Here is a 27,177-nt window from a genome sequence, read left to right on the forward strand (position 1 = left end):
AAGATGGTATGTTGTCCCTTCCCGTTTGGCCTTTCTCCATCTCCACACTTGTTTCCGAGGCTGTAATGCACCAGACGATATTCTCCACATATGGTGGACATGACCCATGCTCTCTAGATTTTGGTCTAAGGTTCTTAAACTACTCCAATTGCTACTCACTTGACCCTGTCCAAGAGATCCCTGGTATACTCTCTTACATTTAAAACCCCCGGGCATATCTAAACACCAATTTAAATTGGCGACCCATGTCCTCCTGGCGGCCAAACAAGCCATTGCAAAAGCCTGGAAACAGCAGTTTGTGCCCTTTATGGAAATCCATCGTTGGCTAGATTCTTTCTTACTAAATGAGAAACTGTCCAGTATCCTCTCAGTCACCCACGAGATTTCTCAAAATCTGGACTCCCTGGATCCAGCATGCCCACCCTGAGATTTCATCGAATAGCTTTACCTCCCTTTAATTCGTTCAACCATTCCGGGAGGATTCAGGCGTTCTTGATGTCCATTCCCTTTAATTTGCCTTTAATTTTTTTTTTACCTCTGTCTCTCTCTTCTCTCTCTTGATTTCTGTTTCTTGGCTCTCCCGCGGGGTTGCCCTGCAACCTGTGAAACGTCCTCTACGTCCCTTAGTTTGGAAGATATTAGTATTTCTAAAATGCTATGCTCTTTGACTTGTGTCAGTGGTTGTGTTACTGTCAGACTTTCTTCTCTGTGTACTAGCCAACCATCCGGCACAACAAGGCAGGCTTTATTTTAACTTTCTGATACAGTGAAGGAAATAAGTATTTGATCCCCTGCTGATTTTGAATGTTTGCCCACTCACAAAGAAATGATCAGTCGATAAATCCAATGGTAGGTGTATTGTAACACTGAGAGACAGAATAGCAACAAAACAATTCAAAAGAAATGCATGTCTAACAAATGATGCACTGATTTGCATGTTCATGAGGGAAATAAGCATTTGATCCCATTCACAAAACATGACTTAGTACTTGGTGGCAAATCCCTTGCTGGCAATCAGAGGTCAGACATTGGCCACCAGGTTTGCACACAGGAGGGATTTTGGCCCATTCCTCTTGGCAGATCCTCTCCAAGTTGTTAAGGTTTGGTGACTGACATTTGGCAACTCGAACTTTTAGCTCCCTCCACAGATTTTCAATCGGGTTAAGGTCTGGAGACCACTCCAGGACCTTAATTTGCTTTTTCTTGAGCCACTCCTTGTGTGTTTTGGGTCATTGTCATGCTGGAACACCCATCCATGACCCAATTTCAATGCCCTGGCTGAGGGAAGAAGGTTCTCACCCAATATTTGAGGGTACATTGCCCCATCCATCGTCCCTTTGATGCGGTTCAGTTGTCCTGTCCCCCAAATTAGAATGTTTGCACCACCATGTTTGACATTTGGGATGGTGTTCTTGGGGTCAAAGGCAGCATTCCTCCTCCTCCAAACACGGCGAATTGAGTTGATGCCAAAGAGCTCGATTTTGGTCTCATCTGACCACAACACTTTCAACCAGTCCTCCTCTGCATCATTCAGATGTTCAGTGGCAAACTTCAGATGGGCCTGGACATGTGCTTTCTTGAGCAGAGGGACCTTGCGGGCACTGCAGGATTTCAATCCTTGTCGGCGTAGTGTGTTACCAAATGTTTTCTTGGTGATTGTGGTCCCAGCTGCCTGGAGATCATTGACAAGATCCTCACATGTAGTTCTGGGATGATTCCTCACTGTTCTCATGATCATTGACACTCCACGAGGTGAGATCTTGTATGGTGCACCAGACCTAGGGAGACTGACAGTTGTTTTGTGTTTCTTCCATTTGTGAATGATTGCACCAACTGTTGTCACCTTCTCACCAAGCTGCTTGGCGATAGTTTGGTAGCCCAATCCAGCCTTGTGTAGGTCTACAATCTTGTCCCTGACATCCTTGGACAGCTCTTTGGTATTTGCCATGGTGGAGAGTTTGGAATCTGATTGTTTGATTGCTCCTGTGGACAGGTGTCTTTTATACAGATAACAAAATGAGACTAGCAGCACTCCCTTTAAGAGACTGCTTCCAATCTCAGCTTGTTACCTGTATGAAAGACACCTGGTAGGGAGAAATTCTGCTGAATGATGGGGGATCAAATACTTATTTCCCTCATGAACATGCAAATCAGTGCATTATTTGTTAGACATGCATTTCTGCTGAATTTTTTGTTGCTATTCTGTCTCTCAGTGTTACAATACACCGAACATTAGATTTTTAGTCTGATCATTTCTTTGTGAGTGGGCAAACATTCAAAATCAGCAGGGGATCAAATACTTATTTCCTTCACTGTAAGTTGATTTGAACATTATCTACTCTAATTATGTGCTGTTTGCACATGATAGATATCGACTGTTGCTTGTAGTTATGATACTGTTTATGCATTTTTATGCAGTTGAAACTGTACTTTGTACTTAAACTTATTTAAAAATACTAAACATCTAATAAAAATATTGAAAAAAAATTTAAAAAAGTGGTCTCATTCACGCATGATGAACAATTTGCATTTGGATCACTCTTCAGAGAGCATTTGACAGGCAACGAGAAGATGTTGTATCACCTCATCACCACCTGCTTTAACCATTTGTTCCTCGCACTAATGCGCTGCAACCGGGGTTGCACGGGGTCCTTGCAGAGCAGCCCCATGCACTTGAATGGGTTGCAGTCAGCGGACACTAGCAGGTGAAAGTGACGGGGGGTGTAATTTCTGCTGTGGCCACAGAGCACAGCATCACAGCCATGAAACGCTTACTGCTGCTGATGAGGGGTGGTAACACAGTGGCTCAACCATGGGGTTTTAGCTTGGATAGTGATTGCAATAACAAGCTATGGCAATAATTATATGATGAATAAAAATCCCTCCATGCTGTAGGATGGCACCATCCTTCTCCTCTTCACAGTTCTCTATAGTACAGAGGAATATTTAGAGACCTGGATACATTTTTCCTTTATTGGAAGACACAATCAACCTGCACATAAAGCTTAGCCTTTGGAGGACCATTAGCTTCGGGTCCACAGGGATGAGACCTTTACATATAATGGATGTCAGTGTATATTAAGCACCATATGAGATTGATCTTCTTCACATCAGTCTCATTATCCCAGCAGGGGGGATTTAAGGAGCAACTCTAGGCAAGAAACTGGTCAATCAGATGTATAAGAGTTCCTCTAAAACTGTACAACCAGATGAAGGTACGTGAAGAGTAGGATGGTTAGAAATATATGCGGCTTTACCGGACGCTTCAGCAGGAGGACATAAATTCCAAGAGGAGCTGAAAACATCCTCCACGGGACATACCCTAAATTGATATTTCAGTATTTGGTAGATATTGGAGAATTAAACCACCTCGCCATGTCTTCTATCATTTGGGGGCTCTGTTGGCGAGATTATAGATATAAAAAAGGGAAATGTGGATTCCTTTGAAAGCCGCACCAGAATTCCAGCGTTGGCGCAGCTTAGAGACAGTCATCAGACAGAGGACAGACTCATTACCACTGAGAATGATGGAATTAATGAAGTCTTTACATAAACAAGTCATAAATCAATTGCCTGAGGGGAAAGTAGATGACAAGCTGATCTTCCGGTTAATCACATTTCATCTCTAGAGAATGATCTGTGTTCTGCAGAGCGGAGGGGGGCTGATTCAATGCATGTGAATATATATATATATATGTATATATATAATTTTTTTAAATTTATTTTTTAGGTGTAAAGGAAGAGAGGAGAAGGAAGAAAGAGAAGTGTGGGTAGAAAAATGAGAGATAAAAAATGGTGGGTAGGAAAAAGAAAGAGGGGGAAGAAGTGTGGACGAAAGGATTAGAGAGAGAGAGAAGGATGGATGGAAGAAAGTAACAGAGAGGAACACATGAAAAAAATGTAAAAGGAAGTATGGAAAAAGGGAAAAGAATGAAGAGAAAAAGAAAGAGTGAAATAAATAAAAAAAGAGAGAAAAAGAAAAAAGAGAGGAAAAGGAAAAAGAAAGAGTGAACTGAAAAATAAGAGAAGGATGGATGGAAGGAAGTAACATAGAGGAATACATGAAGGAATAAGGAAGGAAGGAAGGAAGGAAGGAAGGAAGGAAGGAAGAAAGGAAGGAAGGAAAGAAGGAAAAAGAAAGAGAGAGAAGAAGTGTGGACAGAAGGATAAAAGAGAAAGGAGAATTATGGGTAGAGAGAGAAGGATAGATGCAAGGAAGTAACAGAGAGGAATACATGTTAGAATGTAAAAAGGGGAAGGGAGGAAGGAAATAAAAAAAGAGAGAGAAGTGGAAAATGGTAGGAAAAGAGAGTGGAGGATGGATGGATGGAAGTAACTGAGAGGAGTACATGAAATAATGTAAAAGAAGGGAGAAAGGAAGGAAGGAAGGAAGGAAGGAAGGAAGGAAGGAAGGAAGGAAGGAAGGAAGGAAGGAAGGAAGGAAGGAAGGGGAAGAGAAGACTTGTAGGAAGGATAAGAGAGAAGAATGGTGGGAAGAGAGAGTGAAGGATGGATGGATGGAAGGAGAAGAACACATAAACAAATGTAATAGGAGTAAAAGGAAGTATAGAAGGGAAAAGAATGAAGAAGAATAGAAAAAGAGTGAAATAAAGGGAAAAAAAGAGAGAAAAAAGAGAAGAAAAAAAGGAAAGAAAGTGTGGACTTAGGGATAGGAGACAAAGGAGAATTGTAGGTAGAGAGAGAGAAGGATGGACGGAAGGAAGTAACAGAGAAGAATACATGAAAGAATGAGGAAGGAAGGAAGAAAAAAAAAAGGAAAGAGGAGAAGTGTAGATGGAAGGAAAAGAGATAGAAGGATGGTAGGAAGAAAGGGTGAAAGATGGATGGAAGAAATTAACAGAGAGGAATATATGAAAGAATGTGAAAGGGGGAAGGAAGGAAGGAAGGAAGGAAGGAAGGAAGGAAGGAAGGAAGGAAGGAAGGAAGGAAGGAAGGAAAAAGAGAAAAGAAGTGTGGACGGAAGGATAAGAGTGAGTGAAGAATGGATGGAAGGAAGTAACAGAGAGGAATACATGGAAGAATGAGGAAGGAAGGAAGAAAAAAATAAGGAAAGAGGAAAAGTGTAGATGGAAGGAAAAGAGATAGAAGAATGGTAGGAAGAAAGGGTGAAAGATGGATGGAAGAAAGTAACAGAGAGGAATATATGAAAGAATGTGAAAGGGGGAAGGAAGGAAGGAATGAAGGAAGGAGAGAGAGAAGTGTGGACAGAAGGATAAGAGTGAGTGAAGAATGGATGGAAGGAAGTAACAGAGAGGAATACATGAAAGAATGAGGAAGGAAGAACGAAATAAGGAAAGAGGAGAAGTGTAGGTGGAAGATAAAGAGATAGAAGAATGGTAGGAAGAGAGGGTGAAAGAGGGATGGAAGAAAGTAACAGAGAGGAAGGAAGGAAGGAAGGAAGGAAGGAAGGAAGGAAGGAAGGAAGGAAGGAAGGAAGAGAGAGAAGAAGTGTGGACGGAAGGATAGGAGTAAGTGAAGAATGGATGGAAGGAAGTAACAGAGAGGAATACATGAAAAAATGTAAAAGGATTAAAAAGGGAAGAGAATGAAGAAGAAAATAAAGAGTGAAATAATGAAAAAAAGAGAGACCAAAAAAAAGAAAAAAGGGAGAAAAAGAAAGAATGGACTGAAGGATAAGAGAGAAATTTGAGTTGTATGTAGAGAGAGAGAGAGAGAGAGAGAGAGAGAAGGATGGATGGATAGAAGAAAGTAACAGAGAGGAATACAGAAAGAAAGAATAAAGAATAAAGAATAAGGAGGGAAGAAGGGAAAGACAAAGAGAGATGTGTGGATGAAAGGATAAGAGAAAGAGAAAGGGAGAAAAGAAGGACAAACAGATACTATTACAAATGGGACAGATAAAGAAAGGATCATTAAAGAGAGGAAAAAATGAAGGATTTCCAAAGGAAGGGACAGAAGAAAGGAGGGGAGGAAGGTAGTGGAGAGAACAAAGGAAAATAGAAAGGTGGAAGTAAAAATGGAACAAGAAAATAGAAGTTAAAATAAAAAAAAGAAAGACAAAAATGTAAGCTAGCTCTTTGTCTATAGAAGAAGTTCAATGGGGTCGCACTATCTCTGTGCTAGGCAACACAGCACGGGGTTATTACTGGAAGTCGTATCCATTGTGTATTATGACAATGCCAACAAGCTGATCTTGTGTTCGTACTGTAAAAGCATGTAAAACCTCAATTGTACTGCACTTTACCACAGAGAAAGTATTCAAACATTTCTACATCATCACAGTTGAAAATGTTTTTGGTTTAACACTGATCTGTGATGGGTGCAGATGGGTCCAATGACTCATCCCTATATTATTACATTATCTTCTGAAGATTCTGGTGACAAGATCCCTTTAAAAATGAACGATGGGGACAAAATGTAATATTTAAATATGTTATTTAATACCCACAAACTATATAAATTTATTTTAGGCTCACCAAATGCCTTTACAAACCCAGATATTACTTTGTGAACCTAGCAGTGACCTCATCACTGTGCTGTACATAGCATGCGCAGAGGGCAGATCTGTATGAGAGACCCAGCAGCCTCCACCTACTACAGGCTGCCAGAAAACAGCAACTTTCCCTCTGCGCAGGAGCATCCTGTAATAAAGACCAGTCACTGCTGCTCTCTCTCCTTGTGTAGGATGACTGGTCTTGTCTCCACCCCCCCCCCTGTAGTTTTCTGCAGGTAGCCTGTAGTGGGTGGAGCCTGCTTGGTCCCTCCCACGGCTCTGTGCTCTGTACAGGCTATGTACAGCACAGTGATGTTGTCACTACTACTTTTATAATGTAATATCTGACTTTGCAAAAGTACTTAGTTCATGCAGGGTGGATTTATATCCTTTTTGGTTTTTGAGGAATATATTTACATGAAAGTTTTTGTGCCCAGAGTTCAGCTTTAAATGCACCGAATATAGATGATTGCAGCTCCCGCCTACACACTTCTGTTTTAATTAGTACAGGGATCTGGGAAGGCAAACTGTGTTTATTTTGTTATTATCAGCATGGAAATGAACAAACAGAAATATTTGCTGCATTAACCGGGCTTCTCTGGGCCAATGCCAGTTCTGTCTGAAGCCAGATGGGAACTTTCTGTTGCTGACAAGATATGGTGATGCAGAGTCTATGAGTTAATGGATGGTCTCCAATGGATGGGAAGGAAAGGTTCAGCCGTATGGGCTACTTATCCTACAGATCTCCAGCCCTCGGGACTAGTTCTCTAGGTGCAGGGGACATCAGTGAGGCAGAGACCCTAGAATGGACATCAAAGGTCAGACTCACAGCTGAGAGTCAGGTCAACTGAAGATAAGAGCAGCTCTAACAAACACAAATATAGAAATAATATGTCATCTTTTTTACAACCTATGTCAGCGCGGGACACACAGGAAACACTTGTTACAGCTACAGCTACAGCTACAACGTGCTGCAATAAAATGATATTGATAAGAGATTAAGGAGAATTGAAGGTAGAGAGAGAAGGATGGATGAAAGGAAGTAATAGAGAGGAATACATGGAAGAATGAGGAAGGAAGGAAGGAAGGAAGGAAGGAAGGAAGGAGAAAGTGTGGATGGAAGGATAGGAGAGAGAGAAGGGTGGATGGAAGAGCGAGAGCAGAGTGGATGGAAGAGAGAGAGAAGGGTGGATGGAAGAGAAAGAGAAGGGTGGATGGAAGAGAGAGAGAAGGATGGATGGAAGAGAGAGAGAAGGGTGGATGGAAGAGAGAGTGAAGGGTGGATGGAAGAGAGAGAGAAGGATGGATGGAAGAGAGAGAGAAGGGTGGATGGAAGAGAGAGTGAAGGGTGGATGGAAGAGAGAGAGAGAGGGGTGGATGGAAGAGAGAGAGAAGGATGGATGGAAGAGAAAGAGAAGGGTGGATGGAAGAGAGAGAGAAGGGTGGATGGAAGAGAGAGTGAAGGGTGGATGGAAGAGAGAGAGAGAGGGGTGGATGGAAGAGAGAGAGAAGGATGGATGGAAGAGAAAGAGAAGGGTGGATGGAAGCGAGAGAGAAGGATGGATGGAAGAGAGAGTGAAGGATGGATGGAAGAGAGAGAGAAGGGTGGATGGAAGAGAGAGTGAAGGATGGATGGAACAGAGAGGGAAGGGTGGGTGGAAGAGAGAGAGAGAAGGATAGATGGAAGAGAGAGAGAGAGAAGGGTGGATGGAAGAGAGAGTGAAGGATGGATGGAACAGAGAGGGAAGGGTGGATGGAAGAGAGAGAGTGAAGGGTGGATGGAAGAGAGAAAGAGAAGGATGGATGGAAGAAAGAGTGAAGGATGGATAGAACAGAGAGGGAAGGGTGGATGGAAGACAGAGAGAGAAGGATAGATGGAAGAGAGAGAGAAGGGTGGGTGGAAGAGAGAGTGAAGGGTGGGTGGAAGAGAGAGTGAAGGGTGGGTGGAAGAGAGAGTGAAGGGTGGATGGAAGAGAGAGTGAAGGGTGGATGGAAGAGAGAGAAAGAAGGATAGATGGAAGAGAGAGAGAAGGGTGGATGGAAGAGAGAGTGAAGGATAGATGGAAGAGAGAGTGAAGGGTGGATGGAAGAGAGAGAGAAGGGTGGATGGAAGAGAGAGTGAAGGGTGGATGGAAGAGAGAGAGAAGGGTGGATGGAAGAGAGAGAGAGAAGGGTGGATGGAAGAGAGAGAGAGAGAAGGGTGGGTGGAAGAGAGAGAGAGAAGGGTGGATGAAAGAGAGAGTGAAGGATGGATGGAACAGAGAGGGAAGGGTGGATGGGAGAAAGTTACAGAGAGGAATACGTGAAAGAGGAAGGAAGGAAGGAAGGAAGGAAGGAAGGAAGGAAGGAAGGAAGGAAGGAAGGAAGGAAGGAAGGAAGGAAGGAAGGAAGGAAGGAAGGAAGGAAGAAGAAAGTGTGGATGGAAGGATAGGAGAGAGAGAAGAGTGGATGGAAGAGAGAGAGCAGAGTGGATGGAAGAGAGAGAGAAGGATGGATGGAAGAGAGAGAGAAGGGTGGATGGAAGAGAGAGAGAAGGGTGGATGGAAGAGAGAGAGAAGGATGGATGGAAGAGAGAGAGAAGGGTGGATGGAAGAGAGAGAAGGGTGGATGGAAGAGAGAGTGAAGGGTGGATGAAAGAGAGAGAGAAGGGTGGATGGAAGAGAGAGTGAAGGGTGGATGGAAGAGAGAGAAGGGTGGATGGAAGAGAGAGAGAAGGGTGGATGGAAGAGAGAGTGAAGGATGGATGGAAGAGAGAGAGAGAAGGGTGGATGGAAGAGAGAGAGCAGAGTGGATGGAAGAGAGAGAGAAGGATGGATGGAAGAGAGAGAGAAGGGTGGATGGAAGAGAGAGAGAAGGGTGGATGGAAGAGAGAGAGAAGGGTGGATGGAAGAGAGAGTGAAGGGTGGATGGAAGAGAGAGAGAAGGATTGATGGAAGAGAGAGTGAAGGGTGGATGGAAGAGAGAGAGAAGGGTGGATGGAAGAGAGAGAGAAGGATTGATGGAAGAGAGAGAGAAGGGTGGATGGAAGAGAGAGTGAAGGATGGATGGAAGAGAGAGTGAAGGATGGATGGAAGAGAGAGAGAAGGATTGATGGAAGAGAGAGTGAAGGATGGATGGAAGAGAGAGTGAAGGATGGATGGAAGAGAGAGGGAAGGATGGATGGAAGAGAGAGAGAAGGATTGATGGAAGAAAGTATCAGAGAGGAATACATGAAAGAATGAGGAAGGAAGGAATGAAGGCATGGCATGGTTCTCTGTTTTATTGCAGGAAGGACGGCACTGTTTGCTGCATTTTGTTGCAGTGAACCGTGATGAATCGCGTGGCAATGTGTAGCAATGCAGAGCATCGCACTGCTGTACATTACCGTCAATGAAGTGTATGTTTTGTACACCTAAAATAAAGTTTGTACAAAACTAAACAAAAAAAAATTGTGATCCCTGTGATGTGCTGAATCGCGCACCACACAATGCCCCAACTGCAATGGGGAATGGAGAGCTGTCGGAACGGTGAATGCTCCAGCAGCTCTGTGTTCCAGTGTGAATTCAACTGATTAAATACATCGTTAGCAAAGTGACTAGTTCTCTCTGACATATCTAAAGCCAAATGTTCTCTGTTATGGATATAGAGTGGTAAAGCTAAAATCCCGACATCTATAAAAGGCATAAATGACTGCAGCTCTGCAAGGTCTCATGCACACTGGTACTGATCATCTCTCCTAGACGTCTTTCCTCCTGGCAGCAGCTTTTGGCAGAAAAAAACACAACATTTGTAAATGCATCTGAAGGCATTTATGCACGTCAAGCGTTTGGTCAGTAATTCATTTAATTGACCAGAATAATAAATGATTTTGTCCATTGAAATGAATTAACACTCAAGCACTAATATCACCTAGCATTAACATGTTTACATGTGTCAAGTATTTTTCTGCAAAAATGCCACTTCTCTTGAATGCGCTGGCAGTGGGGTATTTTTTTCTGCCTCTAAACTCCTATTAACGCCTATATGTGTATAGACACACAGGCTAACATGCAGGGCACTTAGAGGCAGAAGAAAAAGCCAAATGCCTCTAACAGCCAGTGTGCATGAGGCCTAAGGCTCCGTTCACACCAATGCGTTTTTTAGTACTTTTTGCAGAAACACTGCAGCCCATTTAACATGGTTTCCTAAGTTCACATCTATGCTTTTTTGAGCTGCTGTGTTTTTGGAAAGGGTCAGGGACTTTTTTAAAAGCAAAAAGCAGCGTTTTTGCTATAATAGAGTTCAATGGAGAATCTGCTGAAATGCATGGTAGTGCGTTTTTGCCACATTTTTGCTGCATTCTCCATTTTTATTCTACTCATCAACAAAAAAAATTCCACGTTATAAAAAAAAAAAAGAGCGGAACAAAACGCGGCAAAAACACGTGTATAAAACCGCAAAACGTACTGTGAAAAGCTCTGCAAAATGGACAGAAAGCAAACTGCATAGGTATGAACGGAGCCTTATACATGATTAAATGTATTTCATTACAAGCAGTGTAAGTACCTGAATGGGACTTGGTATCGGCCTCTTGACATTCCCTGTACAGCAGAGCTCAGAGGGAGAAGCAGCACAGGAGCCAATCAGATGTGATGCAGTGTTCATGTTCTAGTAAGGACCACACTAATAGGAGGAAAGAGCAGAGTAAAAGAGAGAGGAGCTTATTAGCCTGCTGCTTTTCCTTTCAGTGTCCAATCACAATTAATTAAGCAAAGAAAAATCAGGTCCCCTGCCCTTCCAGGCAAGGCTGAGCTGTGTAAATCTCAGAGCTGGATGGACAGAAATACAGATCATCGGCAGGTAAAATATATGTATTTCATCTTTTTGCCTGCAGTTCAGCTTTAAAACCTCTGTCAGGTTTTAATTGCGGTCTGTGTTCCCTTTGGGGAGATTCACCCTCTCTATTTATCCCCTTTAATGCTGAACTCCAGGATAAACTATTGTCTATATACAAAAGTCATGTGTATTCTTTGAATCTTGTATATTTCTTCCATACCTGTGTAGTGGTCCAGTGTAAGACTTCCTGTAATAAAGACCAGTCTCTCTCCTTGTGCTGGATGGCTGGTCTGGTCTCCGCCCCCTCCTGTAGTTTTCTGCAGGCAGCCTGTAGTGGGTGGAGCCTGCTGGGTCCCTCCCACATCTCTGCTCTCTGCACAACAGTGATGGTGTCACTGCTATTTTACATGCTAAAATTTGAGTTTGAAAAGCATTTGATTTGCTGCACGCAAAGTGAATTTGTGGCTATTGAGAAACATGTATATATATATATATATATATATATATATATATATAAATAAACGTTTTTGTGCCCAGAGTTGAACGAAGGAAGGAACAGTAGATGACCATTACCATCATTGCCGGGGTTGTTGTCAGGAAAGCTGAATATTGGGTAATTACTTGTTTTGCTGCGCCACAAAGGAGATCTCGGCCTTTTGGCTAAGATCAAGTGTAGTATCTGTTTTTATCAGTGTCCAGTATGGGTGCTCCACCATCATTCCTGCTTGCGGGGATGACTGGTTGTATAGTACCCCTGCTGGTAGGATGGGGGTCCTGATGGTTAGTACAGGCTGGAACAGAAACCGAGGCGCCCACAGGCTGTTGGGGCCCGGGAGTAATTCCCCCTGGAAAACCGGGGGGGCCCAGTTCCTCCTGATTTGAACGGATCTACCTTGTCTGGCCAGGGGCCGGGGAGGCAGAGAGTCCGCGAACCAGTGCCCCCTGAGAGTGGTCGCCTCAGGGGTGCTCTTAGTAACACTTGGGTGTGGGACCCCAACGTGTGAAAAGGCACATGGTCACTGTTTCAACACTTTTTCTGCACTGCGCCTTTTAGGGCTAGGCCTTCTGGCTAAGTCCAGGGCAATTTTTGCTACGGGCCTCAGGGCCTGGTCAGTGCACAATCTGCACAGCCACTTATTTATTTATTTATTTATTTTATCTTCCACGTTTGTCACTCTTCACTTTTGTGTGTGTTTTATTTCTCACAGGACAGTAGGGTGTGGGTCCTCGGGCCTACCCTGAAGTCTAGGGGGAGGATGTGTGACCTTTTGGTTCCTTCCTCCCCTGTCCCTAGGGGGTTTTCTCTTCGGGAGAACCCCCTTACCAAGTACTTGGTGGCTGGCTTCGGCTGGCCACAAGGAACGGGGTCCGCCAGGCCTTTTGGCTAGGTGGACCACATGGGAACCTTGTCCCTGTCAGGAGCTTCGTGCCCCGGGGGATCAGCGTAGTGGTCCATCCCCTTCAGGGGAAGGACAAAGCACACCCCTAAGTGCACTTTTTTGTGTGGTGTTTTGCACTTGCACGTTTTTTGTGAACACTTACAGGTTTTTCGTTTTTCGCACGTTCGCGGACTTAAAAAAAAAAAAAATCTGTTCTTTTCGGTGTCCAGTAGGGATGCTCCGCTGTCATTCTTGCCTTTTGGTGAGAATAGTTGGCTGTATAGTACCCCTGCTGGTATGATGGGGCCTCTGAAGGCTAGTACAGGCTGGATCAGTGCCCACAGGCTGTTGGGGCATGGGAATAATTCTCCTGGAAAACCGGAGGGGCCCTATTCCTCTTTATCTGAATGGGGCTACCTTTTCTGGCCAGGGGCCGGGAGGCAAAGAGTCCGCAGTGCAATGGCACCTGGGAGTGGTCGCCCAAGGGGAGCTCCTAGTAACACTTGGGTGTGGGACCCTAACGTGTGAAAAGTGCACATGGTCACAGTTCTAAACACTTTAACTGCACTGTGCCTTTTAGGTCTAGGCCTTTTGGCTAAGACAGGGCAATTTTTACTACCAGGCTTCAGGGCCTAGCCAGTGCACTATTGCACAACCACATATTTATTTATTTTCCTCCACTTTTTTGTCACTTTCATTTATGTGTGTATTTTTTTCTCACTACGATGGAAGGTGTGGGTCCTCGGCCTACCCTGAAGTCTAGGGGGAGTATTTGAGGCCCTTAGGTTTCTTCCTCTCCTGTCCTGATCCTGGGGGTGGTCTTTTCCTCGGCTTGGGCTGGCCACGATGAGAGGGGCCCACCAGGTCTTTTGGCTAAGCAGACCATGTTGACAACCTTGTCCCTGTCAGGAACCTTTTGCCCCAGGGGATCAGGGTAGAGGTCCTACCCCTTCGGTCGGTGGACAAAACGCACTTTTTATACGGGTTGTACACTTGCACGTTTTTATACACTTATGGTTTTTGGGGTTTTTTTGCACCTCCGTGGACTTAGAAAGAAAAAAATATATATCTAGGTACAGACTGTTTTAAACGCCATCATACTCGCTGCTGTGCCGGCAATTCTTCTGAGAGGTTCCCTGACTGTGGGCTAATCGCAGACCTTTCCCCGTAGGAAAAGCATTTGACATTAGGGCTCCTCGCACACATCGTGTGGGCTTATTAAGAGCCATACAATGTACACACGAGTCTATTCATCCCCCAAACAACAGCTGCGTTGGATCTTAACTCATTAGCCGCAGCTGGAGGCATCCAGCTAGAAGATGAAATGAAGCCCTCGGCCTTGGAAAGTGAATTACTTCAAACGTTCACATAACACGGCAGCATGTTCCCTAATGGGGAATAAACCGCGACATAGGTTTTATTTCCTGCTTACCCGTAACCGCCGCAAAATAAAGATTCCTACAGAGGCAAGAACATACATCGGACGCGTTATTATGTCTGTGCTGGCCAAGACAGCGGGAGGAGAGGAGGACGTAACGAGAAACTAAAATGGTTTGGGGTCAATGTTCGTTCCATTTTTTGTAAGGCTTCTATTAATTATATGAATTTCATAATTTACAGTTGTGCACAAAAGTTTGTATACCCTTGGCAGAAATCGTGAAATTTTGGCATTGATATTGAAAATATAACTGATCATGCCAAAAAACTGTCTTTTATTTAAAGTGTTACTAAACCCAGGACCCTGCATTCACTATATCTGATTTCCCACAGTACACACCACATGGAAATGCAATTATTACAGTAAATATAAACTGCAAAATATCTTTTTCTCATCAACAGTATATAGCAGTCTTGTGACTTCTATCAGTGTCCAGCCGAGCACTGGTTAAAGCTAGCAGGAGGAGTTTTCATTCTCCTGGGGATGTCCATTCTTGTGGGTTACTGGATCCATGTACCTTGTGGAGGGTTTCCTGATTGTTGCGGTTGCGCTCCTTTTTCCGGTTGACAATTTGTGTGCTTTTATTGAATATTGACACCTTTCAATATTGACCCACTATCCAGTAGAAGGCTGGATCCATCTTCTAGCACTTTCTGTGTACTTTGTTGACATTCTGACAGACAGGTCAAGGGCTGTTTTATTGGAATATCTTCCTGGTTCTTCTTGTCTTTCTCCTGGATATTGGGGGGTGAACCCCTTCCTATTTTGTGGATCCTCTGCCCAGGCTTGGGGAACAAGGCCTTCTCCTACTTCCAAGAAATCCTGATTTTTGCTACATAACATTATTTTGAGACCAATGAGGCCTCTGGTTGCTGGCCATTATTGTGCCCTCATATCTGGCTCTTGGATGCCCCCCTATCTTCTATGAACAGTGGAGGAGGTCGACTTTCTGGGATTAGGAGGTCTTTGGTTGCTTGGTACACATTAATATTATTTATGTTACTATTCAGCCCCTGAAGAAGCGATTGCTGTCGCAAAACATGTTGGGCCATTCTTCTAGTGGCTTAATGTCCCTCACCCCCCCCACCCATAGGACCTTCCTGGTGGTTATAGTATGTCTTATCACTAGTCTTGTTCCTTCAGTATGGTGGGATGTGTGTCACTGCAGACAATGTCATTGTACAGTGGAACTTTTTAACTAAAAATGTTTTTTGCCATGACATATTGTCATAATAAAGTACAAATAATTTTACTGATATGTGTTCATGTATTCTGTGCCTTTAAAATCCATTTTCTCCCTTTGCCTATTTCCTTCCCTTATTCTCGAGTTTTCATTCTCCACTGACTGTCCTGTGAGGCTGCATGATCCCTGACCCTCTGTCTGGACAGTGCTGAATGATCCTGTGCACATGCACCTTCCCAAAAAAAACTTTCTAGCAATACACACCAAATTCAGCATGTGCAGAGTGCCTCCTAGGGCTCTGTACTATCAGCATATGGATTGGGGACTGTGGAAGAATGGTAGGATCAGAGAGGACAGGATCAAACAGCCTTTTTACACAATGTGGAGGAATAACCCCTTAGGTTCCACAGTGAGTATAACAAGCATACTTTATTGCATATACAGACTGATTTTACTGTTGTGGGTTTAGTAACACTTTAAGGATAGTGATCATATGAATCCATGTATTATCACATAGTTGTTTGGCTCCTTTTTAAATCCTAATGATAACAGAAATCACCCAAATGGCCACGATCAAAAGATTCCATACCTTGGAATATTTGGCCTTGGTACACAAGGTGACACACACAGGTTAAAATGGCAATTTTTATTTCTGTGGCTTTTTAAATTGCAATTAGAGACTTTGTATGACAAAAAGTTGTCAGGAATGGACTTGCCAATAATGGTGGGACTCACCTGCCTTGTGGGCTGCAGTACCAGGGCTGGCCAGCGGGTGCTCTCAGCAATCAGAGACTCACCCCTGCAATCAGCCAAACACCTGAAGCTGATTGCAGGGGTTGTATTTAAGGAATGGCCAGACTCACAGTCAAGGCTGTGGTGTGTGTTTTCCATGGGCCCCTGTATCTTGTATCCTGTATTCCTGTTCCTGTTCCTGTTTCTGTCTGACTTGTTGCCGACCCTGCCTGATCCTGACCTCTGCTGACTTCTCCTGTTTGATCCCTGGCTTGTGACCCTGACCATTCTCTGCCTGACCCTCTGCACCTCGCTGCCCATGAGTTACTGAACCCAGCTTGTGACCCCGACCACTCTCCCGCCTGTTCCTGGTACTCCGTTTGCCCGTTTGCTACTGACCCGGCCTGCCTGACGACTCTTGCATTGTATGTATTGTTATCTGTGGGTGGTTTGGTTTGGTTTGTTTGCACTGTGTTATGTTTAGTATTGCATTGCGTTTTGTATTGTTAGTCTTAATAAATTATATTGTTTATAACATATCTGAAGCCTGCGTTTCCCTGTGTCAGTCCACGCACCTCTGGTCATACCTGGAGCCCTGACAAAAGTGTTAAATGAATGCACTGAGCAATCTACATACTGAGCCATGGCGAGCAAAAATGAACTGTCAAAAGACATGAGTAACAAGGTAATGGAACTTTATACAAATGGAAAAGGATATGAAGAGATATCCATAACCCTGAATATGCCAGTCAGTATTGTTCAACCACTTATTAAGAAGTGGAAAATTCAGCGATCAGTTGATATCAAGCCAAGGTCAGGTAGACCAAGAAAAATTGCAGCCACAACTGCCAGAAGAATTTTTTGGGATACAAGGAAAACCCCACAGGGAACCTCAGGAGAAATACAGGCTCTGGAAAATGATGGTGTGGTTCTTTCAAGGACCAGAGTACAACAATATTGACCAAAAATGAGCTGCATGTTCAAGCTGCCAGAAAGAAGCCTTTGCTGCACCAATGCCACAAAAAATCCAGGTTACAATATGCCTGACAACACCTTGACGTGCCACACCAGGCTTTTCCTGTGGCATTGGTGCAGTAAAGGCTTCTGGCAGGATCAGTCATATTTTCAATATCAATGACAAAATTTCACAATTTCTGCCAGGTTATGTAAACTTTTGAGCACAACTGTATATCATATATGGAGATAGAAATCCAAAACTGCTACAGAGGCACTCACGGATCTTGCGGAGGAGATAGATCAAAACAGCAAAGTTTTTATTGTCGACGTTTCGATGAATCTCAGTCCATCTTTCTCAAGACCAGTTCCCAGAATGGACTGTAAAAAAAATATTTGCCTACCTAGACTCTAGCAGCTGTAGTTACCTTCAAAGTAGCCCCCTTATGAAGCAACACACTTTTCTAGACATCTGTGCCATTGCCGGAAACATTTCTGGCATTCGTTTTCTGGAACACTGTGCAGTATCTTTGCCGTGGTGCGCTGAGTGTCCGGAATGTCACCAAATCGGTGTCTTTTTTAAGGCATTTTTTATTTTGGAAACGGCCAAAGGTTGCAGGATGCTAAGTCAGGGGATTAAGGTGGTTGGTCAAGTTTCGGAATGGATTTCTTGGCCTGGAACTTACAAACTCTTAACACATCATCAGGGGCGGACTGACAACTCATGGGCAATAGGGGATCATGGGGCCCCTGTGTCCTTGCCCAAACTCAAAAAAGCCTATGAAAAAGGTACCAGGGGCATCTCATGGGGCCCCCTACTGACCCCGGGCCCTTGGGCAGTGCCCGAGTTTCCAAATGGTCAGTCTGCCCCTGCACATCATGTGCAGGAGCACACCAGCATGGTTTTGAACTGAGAACAAGACATGCGCGTGTTCTTCGGGCAAGGTGAATTCTTGTTGTCCACTGCATGCTCTGGTGTTCTGTTTCTGGATCATCCTGTAAACACCATGTTTCTTCATCGGTAATAACTATATCAAACACCTCTGCATTCTTCAAAAGATCGGATGTAATTTGAAGATGACGTTTTTGGATCTTCTGTCAGGATTTAAGGCATCTTTGCAGAAAATGTTCTCATCCCTAAATCCACCATTATAATCTGCTGCACTGTTTCCCTGTTCACGTTCAATTCTTCAGCCATCATTAGTACACTCAATCTTCGATCTGACAGCACTCTGTACCCATTTGTATCCGTCCTTTGCATTTTTGGCTGCCCACTTCTTGTGTATTTGTGGACATCTTCCTGCCCCTCCTTAAACTGTCTATGCCATTCAAAAACACTTTCTTTCATCATGAAATGTTCACCATAAGCCTGTTGTAACAGAGCTAAAGTTTTACTTGCACTTTTGCCAATTTTTACACATGTTAATACGCTGCTCCAGATTCCTGTCACTCATTTTCTTCCAACAGTGCAACGCACATATGTGTTATTTATTCTGCTACTCTGTAAAGACTGAGTCAACTGGTCTGCGACCCAGACGAGTGCAAGCTGACCCCTGAGGAAGTCACGTGATCGGTGACGATACACGTGGGGAGGAGCTTTAGTAACAGTGTTAGTGCGTGCATGGAACAGTTTGTAGTGATGAAATTTCTTGCTAACAAAGGCGCAAAACCTGCAGATATCTACAGAAGACTTCAAGAACAGTACAGTGATAGGACACTCAGCCACAGTAAGACATTTGAATGGTGTAAACTAGGGGTCTCCAAACTTTCTAAACAAAGGGCCATTTTATTGTCCTTCAGACTTTAGGGGGTGTGACGGGAGCCACTTTGGATGGGGGGCCCATGGAACCGAGCTCACTTTGGAGAGGTGGGGAGACCCCTGTCTCAGCTCCCCATATCCCTCTTATGTGTAAGTCACCCTGTGCCTGTTAGGGGTAATGGGTTATCTGTCCTAATATTGTGTAGACATGTCTAGGAGATAGGTGGGATAGGGGGTTGTGGTTTGTTTGGTGTTATGTGGTTGCATCCCATTGTTCTAATTTTCATCTTGCTTGGGAGCAAACTATTATGGGATGTATGTGTTTATGTGTATTAGCTTAGTGGGGGGTTGTCTCCAGCAGCCCTCCCTCCAGATTGGACTGTCTGCTGGAGTGAAGTTTGAATACCTGTGTGTCTCTTGTTACTAAATGTAGATTGCCCCACCCTGTGACATTATGCAGGGAGGGGGGGATTTGTCCCTTGAGTGTCTATATCTTGTATCTGTGTTCAAATAAACTAGTCTACTTTCTGGCTTACTTCAAATCTGTGGTGTCTGTTGTCGGTGTTTGGACCGGAAAGCGGTATTCTAACGGAGGTTCCATTACAGGGGGGCCAGACTGTAGCCAGCGGGAGTGGAAATTTTCCAGGATCAGTGGTAGTAAACATTGCAACATTTGGTATAAAGGAGAGGAATAGTGCTCCATCATTGGGTGACAGGAGAGCCAACGGGCTGCATACATCATGGGTTTTGTCCGAGGCCAGGGATTTTATAATGGCATTTCATCTTGTTAAATGTAAGTGCAATTTTAATAAAGCTACTTGGTATTTTAAACACTATGGAGGGTCCCGTTGTTCTGTGAGTTCCACCCGACAGATCATCGGTTAAAGGAATATTCTTACACCAGCGTGCCATGGAGGAGAGAGAGAGTCCAATGATCTACAAAGACTCAACCATGCAGCTCATTTTTGTTCAAGTATCGTATTGTGCTCCTTGAAACAACCTCTCTGTCTTTTTTCTGAGCAGCCTGAATTTCTCCTAAGGATACCTGTGGGGTTTTCTTTGTATCCCGAACAATTCTTCTGGCAGTTGTGGCTGCAATCTTTCTTGGTCTAACAACAACAAAGTAAAAATTCTTAGCTCAACTTACTAGCCAACCTGCAACAAACCGAATTCTCCTAACAGTTAACATTAAAATCATGCGTAAGCTGCAGAGGCCACTTCACAGCACCCCAGTATTATCTGTAGTCCTAATTTTGAGAGCCTCCATGGTTGGAGCACATACACTATATTGCCAAAATGATTGGGATGCCTGCCTGTACACTCACATGAACTTTAATGGCATCCCTGTCTTAGTAAATAGGGTTCAGTATTAAGTTGGCCCACCCTTTGCAGCTATAAGAGCTTCAACTCTTCTGGGAAGGCTGTCCACAAGGTTTAGGAGTGTGTCTATGGGAATGTTTGACCATTCTTCCAGAAGAGCATTTGTGAGATCAGGCACTGATGTCAGACGAGAAGGTCTGGCTCACAGTCTCCTCTCTAATTCATGACTAGTGCACCCGAGATAGGTTCATCCAGACCCCACTACACCACCGTTACCCTTTACCCTTCCATACCAATCCCCCTTACTTACTATACTTACAGAAAACACAGCACCAATTTTGGAGTAAAATGGCCAGCGCGGCCTTTTATTAACAAATCAAGTTTAAACACATCAACCATTCCTTATAACAGAAAACATAAAGAGTTGTCATTGGTCTTTGAAGGCACCCCCAAAACGATCCGAAATGCACCTGCGGACAACCATATTCCACTAGGCCTCCAGCCGCAACCAACCAGCTCGGAGACAACCATACCGTCCGCAGTGCAGCACCACCACCTTCCAGTTAAACCTCGGTTAACTGGGAATGTTCCCGGGCACACCATACCAACGATGGGTCCCACACCATTTTGTACCTCCAAGATAAGAACCGCCTCCAAAGACCAACCACCGCCCAGGAACCAAAATAACCCCCCCCCCAGGAGGAACACAACATTCACCAAACAGGGCGGGCGGGAGGGAAGCTCTCTCTCCCACGTCCAGCTCCCAACTGACGCCCCTCCCCAGAACACCCCACCCTAAAGTGCAGGAGACCCCACCTACACTCTCCTCTACCAACCAGATCCCCCAGCTGTCCTTTACCAACTCTAAACAATCATTAACCCTCACACGTCTTCCTTCCCACTCTGGGCCTAGTCATGCCTGCCCTTTGCTAATTCTTTTCTTCTTTTATCGCTGCGGGCAATTCTTTCCAAAGGTGTTCTATCAGACTGAGGTCAGGACTCTGTGCAGACCAGTCAATTCCTTAAAGCCAAACTCGCTCATCCATGTCTTTATGGACTTTGCTTTGTGCACGGGTGCGCAGTCATGTTTGAACAGGAAGGGGCCATCCCCAAACTGTTCCCACAAAATTGGGAGCATGAAATTGTCCAAAATGTCTTGGTATGCTGATGTCTTAAGAGTTCCCTTCAGTGGAACTAAGGGACAAAGCCCAATTCCTGGAAAACAAACCCCACACCATAATCCTTTCTCCACCAAACGCTACACTTGGCACAATGCAGTCAGGCAAGTACTGTTCTACAGGCAACTGCCAAACCCAGACAGGTCTATCAGATTGCCAGACAGAGAAGCGTGATTCATCACTCCAGAGAACACGTCTCCACTACTCTAGAGTCCAGTGGTGGTGTACTTTACCATTGCTTCCGACGCTTTGCATTGCACTTGGTGATGTGCAATGCTCGGCCATGGAAACCCATTCCATGAAGCTCTCTATGCACTGTTGTGCTAATAAATAAAATAGTCGATTGTGGAATATTCTGTAGCAAGGAAATTTCAAGGATGGACTGGTGGCAACCTATCACGGTACCACGCTTGAAATCACTGAGTATCCTGAGAGTGACCCATTCTTTCACAAATGTTTGTAGAAGCAGTCTGCATGCCTAAGTGATTGATTTTATACACCTGTGGCCATGGAGGTGATTGGAACACCTGAACCCAATTATTTGGAGGGCTGCACCAATACTTTTGGCAACATAGTGTATGTAATAATAGAGAGATTGAGGGCAGGTATGCCTGGAGGGAGCTCACCCCTCCTTACAGTTACAGGGGCACACTGGACACCCATCAAACAGTACAATGGTAAAAAAAGTGTCCAGTGCACCCCCTCACCAAATAACCAACGGTACAAACAAACGCATGTCAAACAACAACAAAGAAATATTCCCAGCTCAACTTACCAGCCAGTCTGCAACAAACCAAATGTTCCTGTCTAACAATCTTTCTTGGTCTACCTGACCTTGGCTTGGTATCAAGAGATCCTCAAACTTTCCACTTCTTAATGAATGATTAAGCAGTACTGACTGGCATATTCAAGGCTTTGGATATCTTTTTATATATTTTTCCATCTTTATAAAGTTCCATTACTTTGTCTGTCTTTTGACAGTTCTTTTCTGCTCCCCATGGCTCAGTGTCTAGCCTGCTCACTCAAAATTCATTGACTGTTTATACACAGGCACTAACTGCAATTTAAAAAGCCACAGATGTGGTAAATCATGCCCGCCTCCAGGACTTCTCCAGGGTGTCACCCATCCTCTGGAACTCCCTGCCCCAACCCATCAGATTATCACCTACTCTCCTCTCCTTTAGGCGCACCCTGAAAACCCATCTCTTCAGGAAAGCCTACCCCACCCCCTGCTAACTTGCCAACCTCCTCCACTCTTCCTACCACTCCATCCCCCACAGCTATTTCCTCCTGTGCCACCATCCCCTCCCTCCTAGATTGTAAGTTCGAAAGAGCAGGGCCCTCGATCCCCTCATGTTTTGCATTGTATTGGTATTGTTCTGTCACATGTTCTGTCCCCCTTTGTAATGTACAGCGCTGAGTGAACTATTGGCGCTTTATAAATACTGTATAATAATAATAATAATAATTACCCTTTAACTGACATTTTAACCTGTGTGTGGCACCTTGCATGTCTGTACCAAGGCCAAACATTCCAGGGAATGGAAACTTTTGATCTGGGCCATTTGGGTATTTTCTGTTATAATTTTGATTTAAAAAGGAGCCAAACAACTATGTGATAATAAATGGCTTCATATGATCACTATTCTTAAAAAGTTTTTGGGCATGATCAGTCATATTTTTAATATCAAAGCCAAAATTTCACACTTTCTGCCAGGGTTATAAAATTTTGTAAATGAGTAATTTTTCTCCTACACTGATGTGCGCTAACGAGGCTGCAGTGATGAGCACTGATAGGCTGTACTGATGGGCACTGATAGGCAGCACTGGTAGGTGGCACTGATGGTCATTGACAGGCATCGCTGGTAGGCATTCACAGACATCACTGATGGGCACTGAAAGGCAGTATTCATATATGGCACTGATAGGTGGCACTGATAGGCAGCACTGACTGGCACTGATAGGCAACACTGACTGGCACTGATAGGTGCCACTGACTGGCACTGTTAGGTGGCACTGTCGGGCACAGATAAGTGACACTGATGGGCACTGATAGGCAGCACTGACTGGCACTGATAGGTGGCACTGGTTGGCAGCTGTCATAGGCGGTACCGACTGGCACTGATAGGTGGCACTGATTGGCACTAATAATTGGCACTGAAAGGCAGCTCAGATAGGCACTGATATGTGGCATTGATGTGCACTGGTAGGCACTGAGAGGTGGCATTGATGGGCACTGACAGGTGGCACTGATCGGGCTACACTGATCATCAGGGCACTGATCATCTGTGCCCTGATGATCAGTGTAGGAATGCTGATTACCGTCTCTCCTCTCCTTACGAGCTGTTAGTGAGAGAACTGCTGTCATTTCCTTACAGGGCAGGCAGGAGGCGGTTAATTAGCACCTTAATCAGCCACAGAACCTGTGTAATTAATATGTGTTCAGTTTTAAAGGGACGAGGTGACAACGTTAGGGAAAACACGTATTTTATTTTTCATCATGCCAGTTGTTTATGATAGAAAGTGCTTTAGAAAGCTAAATGTCATTCAGATAGGGTTTACATCTACTTTATTACTAAAGGGTCAATACAGTCTGCATTCTAATCTTAGCAGATTGTACTATAAGACTGTAATACGTAAGGTCACTTCAAGACTGAATGAGGAAAATGTTGGCCCCAGAGCTTGCACTTCGTCCTGATGGCAGCAGTGCAGGGGAGGCAGGCAGTATCCAGCTATGACGTGAGTTCTACACACAATATACTATGAATTGGACAGGCTGGCACATGGAGAAGATAACATTTGCTGTGCCCAAGGGGGGGTGCAGGTTTCCTGCCTACACTGAGCAGACAGATGGGGAAAACAGGATCTGGAATCAGATATTTTCATGTCATCAAACAGGACTCATACAGCAATGAAGATAATGAATTACTATAGAAGGTAGGTAAAGTAGACTCAAACCCAATCATTAAAGTCTCATATAATCTGTAACATGTTATTGTCTTTTAAAAAGTAATTTTGAATCTTCATAAATCTGCAGCATTGGTTAAAAGAATACCTGATGATCCTGCCATGAAGGTCTTTGTTTAGGTGCTTCCTTCTCCCAGTTGCACTCCTGCGTTGTCACGTTATTACATTACCTTAGATGGAGATTGCAAGCAGCCGTTTCCAAACACATTAAACAGACATGCTCTGCTGTTGTCACCATCAGGAAACCCACCTTGGAAAATGCCAATCAACAATCTCTGGAGAAGTGGATGCAAAGGGGCTGCTGAAGATCAGCAACTCTGAATTGGAACAAAGTATGAAAGTACAAAGAAGTATTTTCTAAGAGAAACACAATAAACAAAATTTAGAACAGCAAGTATGTAATAAATGTTAAAAGCCAGTTCTAATACTAGTTGGTAACATTTACAATAATATTGCTAAGAGTGGTCTCACTTATAATACAAAATAGCTTCCCCTTTTTTTAAATCCTCATAGCACAGGTTTAATAAATGCTGTTAATCAAATTCAAGACTGCAAACAAAGAAAAACAGACTAGCTGGTTTATGGTTGGGCTGGGCAGATATCAATAAGGGTTTGGTTGCTTGGCTGTCCTCCCAGTTTTGGGTGAAGCCATGCAAGGACCATGTTATGGTTTCAGGCTGCTTAACTTCCAGGAGGATGTGGTTTATGAGACAACTGATCTGTGAGGGCTTGGTATGGAACATCGCATACAGATAGTCATACCTAGCTGTTAGTTGTTATTGGTTGTTGATGACAAGCTACAGTCAACAGGCGTTGGACGATCGGGTCTCCCCTTTCTTCAAGGCTTAGGCAGATATGAATCAGTTTTTAGTTGGTTGTCCACTCAGCTTCGGGTGCAGTCATCCAATGGTGATGACGTGCAGTGACCATGTTAAGGTCTTATGCTGCTTGACTCCTAACAGAACTGGTGGGGATGCAGTTCGTGAGACAATATATCTGTGAGAGCTTGGTGAGGACAACCTAATACAGATAGTCATACAGCTCGGTGATTAATTGTTATTGGTTGTTGATGAGGAGATGCCAGCTTGCTTTTGGAGATTGGGTTTTTATTATTATTATACAGGATTTATATATCGCCAACAGTTTGCTCAGCGCTTTACAATATAAAGGGAGACAATACAGCAACAATACAGTTCAATACAAAAGGGATAGGAGGGCCCTGCTCCTTGGAGCTTACAATCTAGGAGGGAGGGGCTAGTGGTACAACAGGTAGTAACTGTGGGGGATGGACTGGTTGGAAGAGTAAACTATTCCATTATTAGCTGAGGACAGGATAGGCTTCCCTGAAGAGATAGGTTTTCAGAGATCGCCTAAAACTCAGCGGCGATAGTCTGATAAATTGGGGTAGAGAGTTCCAGAGGATGGGGGAAGCTCTGGAGAAGTCCTGGAGACGAGCATGAGAGGAGGAGACAAGGGAGCTAGAGAGTAGGAGGTTTTGCGAGGAGTGGAGAGAACGGTTTGGATGATATTTAGAGACAAGATCGGTGATGTAATTAGGGGCAGAGTTATAAATGGCTTTATACGTTATTGTTAATGTTTTGAATTTTATCCGTTGGGCAATGGGAAGCCAGTGGAGGGATTGGCAGAGAGAGGTGGCAGATACAGAACGGGTAGTAAGATGGATGAGTCTGGCAGCAGCATTCATGATAGACTGAAGAGGGGATAGCCTGTGGTGAGGTTGGCCAATGAGGAGGGAGTTACAATAGTCAAGGGGAGATATAACAAGGAAGTGAATAAGTTGCTTAGTGGTTTCCGAGGTTAGGAACGGTTGTATCTTGGAGATGTTGCGGAGGTGAAGTCTACAAGATTTGGACAGTGATTGGATTTGGAACTGAAAGGACAGATGGGAGTCTAGGATTACACCTAGTACCCTGGCATGAGGGGAGGGACTGATGATTGTGTTATTGATCTTGATGGAGAAGTCGGGGGGGGGGGGGGCACAGGCAGGGGGGAATACTAAGAGCTCAATTTTGGAAAGATTGAGTTTGAGGAAGTGGAGTGACATCCATGCCGATATGTCACTTAGTAGGTTAGTAATGCGAGAGGAGACTGAAGGGGTGAGGTGAGGGGTAGAAAGATAGATTTGTGTGTCATCAGCATAGAGATGGTTCTTAAAGCCATGGGAGTTTATCAAGTGACCAAGAGAGGAGGTGTAGATGGAGAAGAGAAGGGGTCCAAGGACAGAACCTTGAGGGACCCCTACATAAAGAGGGAGTGAAGAGGAGGAGGCAGCATTATAGGTAACGCTGAAGGAGAGCTGTGATAGGTAGGAGGAGAACCAAGAGAGAGCAGAGTGTCTGAGGCCAAGAGAGTGGAGTTTTTTGAGGAGGAAGAGATGGTCAACCGTATCAAAAGCCGCAGAGAGGTCAAGTAATAAGAGTACGGAGTAGTGGCCATTGGGTTTTCCCCTTCCATATAGGGTTTGGTCTGATATTGATCAAGATTTGGTTGTTTGGTTGTCCTCCCAGCTTAGTGTTCAATGTTGGTGATGTGTAGTGACTGTGGTATGGCCTTAAGCCTTGTGCACACGATGGGAATATCAGACGAATGATCATCTGTTTTCTTTTTACATGCTAGTCTCATAAATTTATGAAAATTATTGCAAGACAGAATACAACTTCAGAATTGATGTAATGTATTGTATAATATAATACTGTACTTACTAAATGAAAATTGTTTGTTCTGGTATTGTATGAGAAACATTTTTGTGCTTGTTCCTTCAGATAATTTTGCATGAACTAAGGTGATCAGCTCTCGAAAGCTGTGTACTAATGATCAGATTATCGGATGATTGCTTTGAAAGTGGTATTTTACAACCCATTTTCTCATTGTGTGCACTAGGCTCTAGGCTGCACAACTACTCCTGAACCAGGTTAGATGTAGTTCATGAGACAATTGATCCGTGAATGCATGGTATGGAGTGCCTAATACAGATAGT

General features: G+C 44.0%; 1 protein-coding gene and 1 pseudogene across 18 annotated transcripts in view; both read left to right on the top strand.

Annotated features, from left to right (window-relative positions):
- The window catches only part of OTOF (otoferlin), a 547,586-nt gene that overhangs the window by 118,206 nt on the left and 402,203 nt on the right, over positions 1–27,177 (top strand). The window lies entirely within an intron of this gene.
- Positions 11,913–12,026, top strand: LOC149455689 (U2 spliceosomal RNA; annotated as a pseudogene).

The sequence above is a fragment of the Staurois parvus genome, unplaced genomic scaffold (assembly GCF_062004578.1).
Source record: "Staurois parvus isolate SC_StPar_1 unplaced genomic scaffold, SC_StPar_1.0 ptg000390l, whole genome shotgun sequence".
NCBI lineage: Eukaryota > Metazoa > Chordata > Amphibia > Anura > Ranidae > Staurois > Staurois parvus.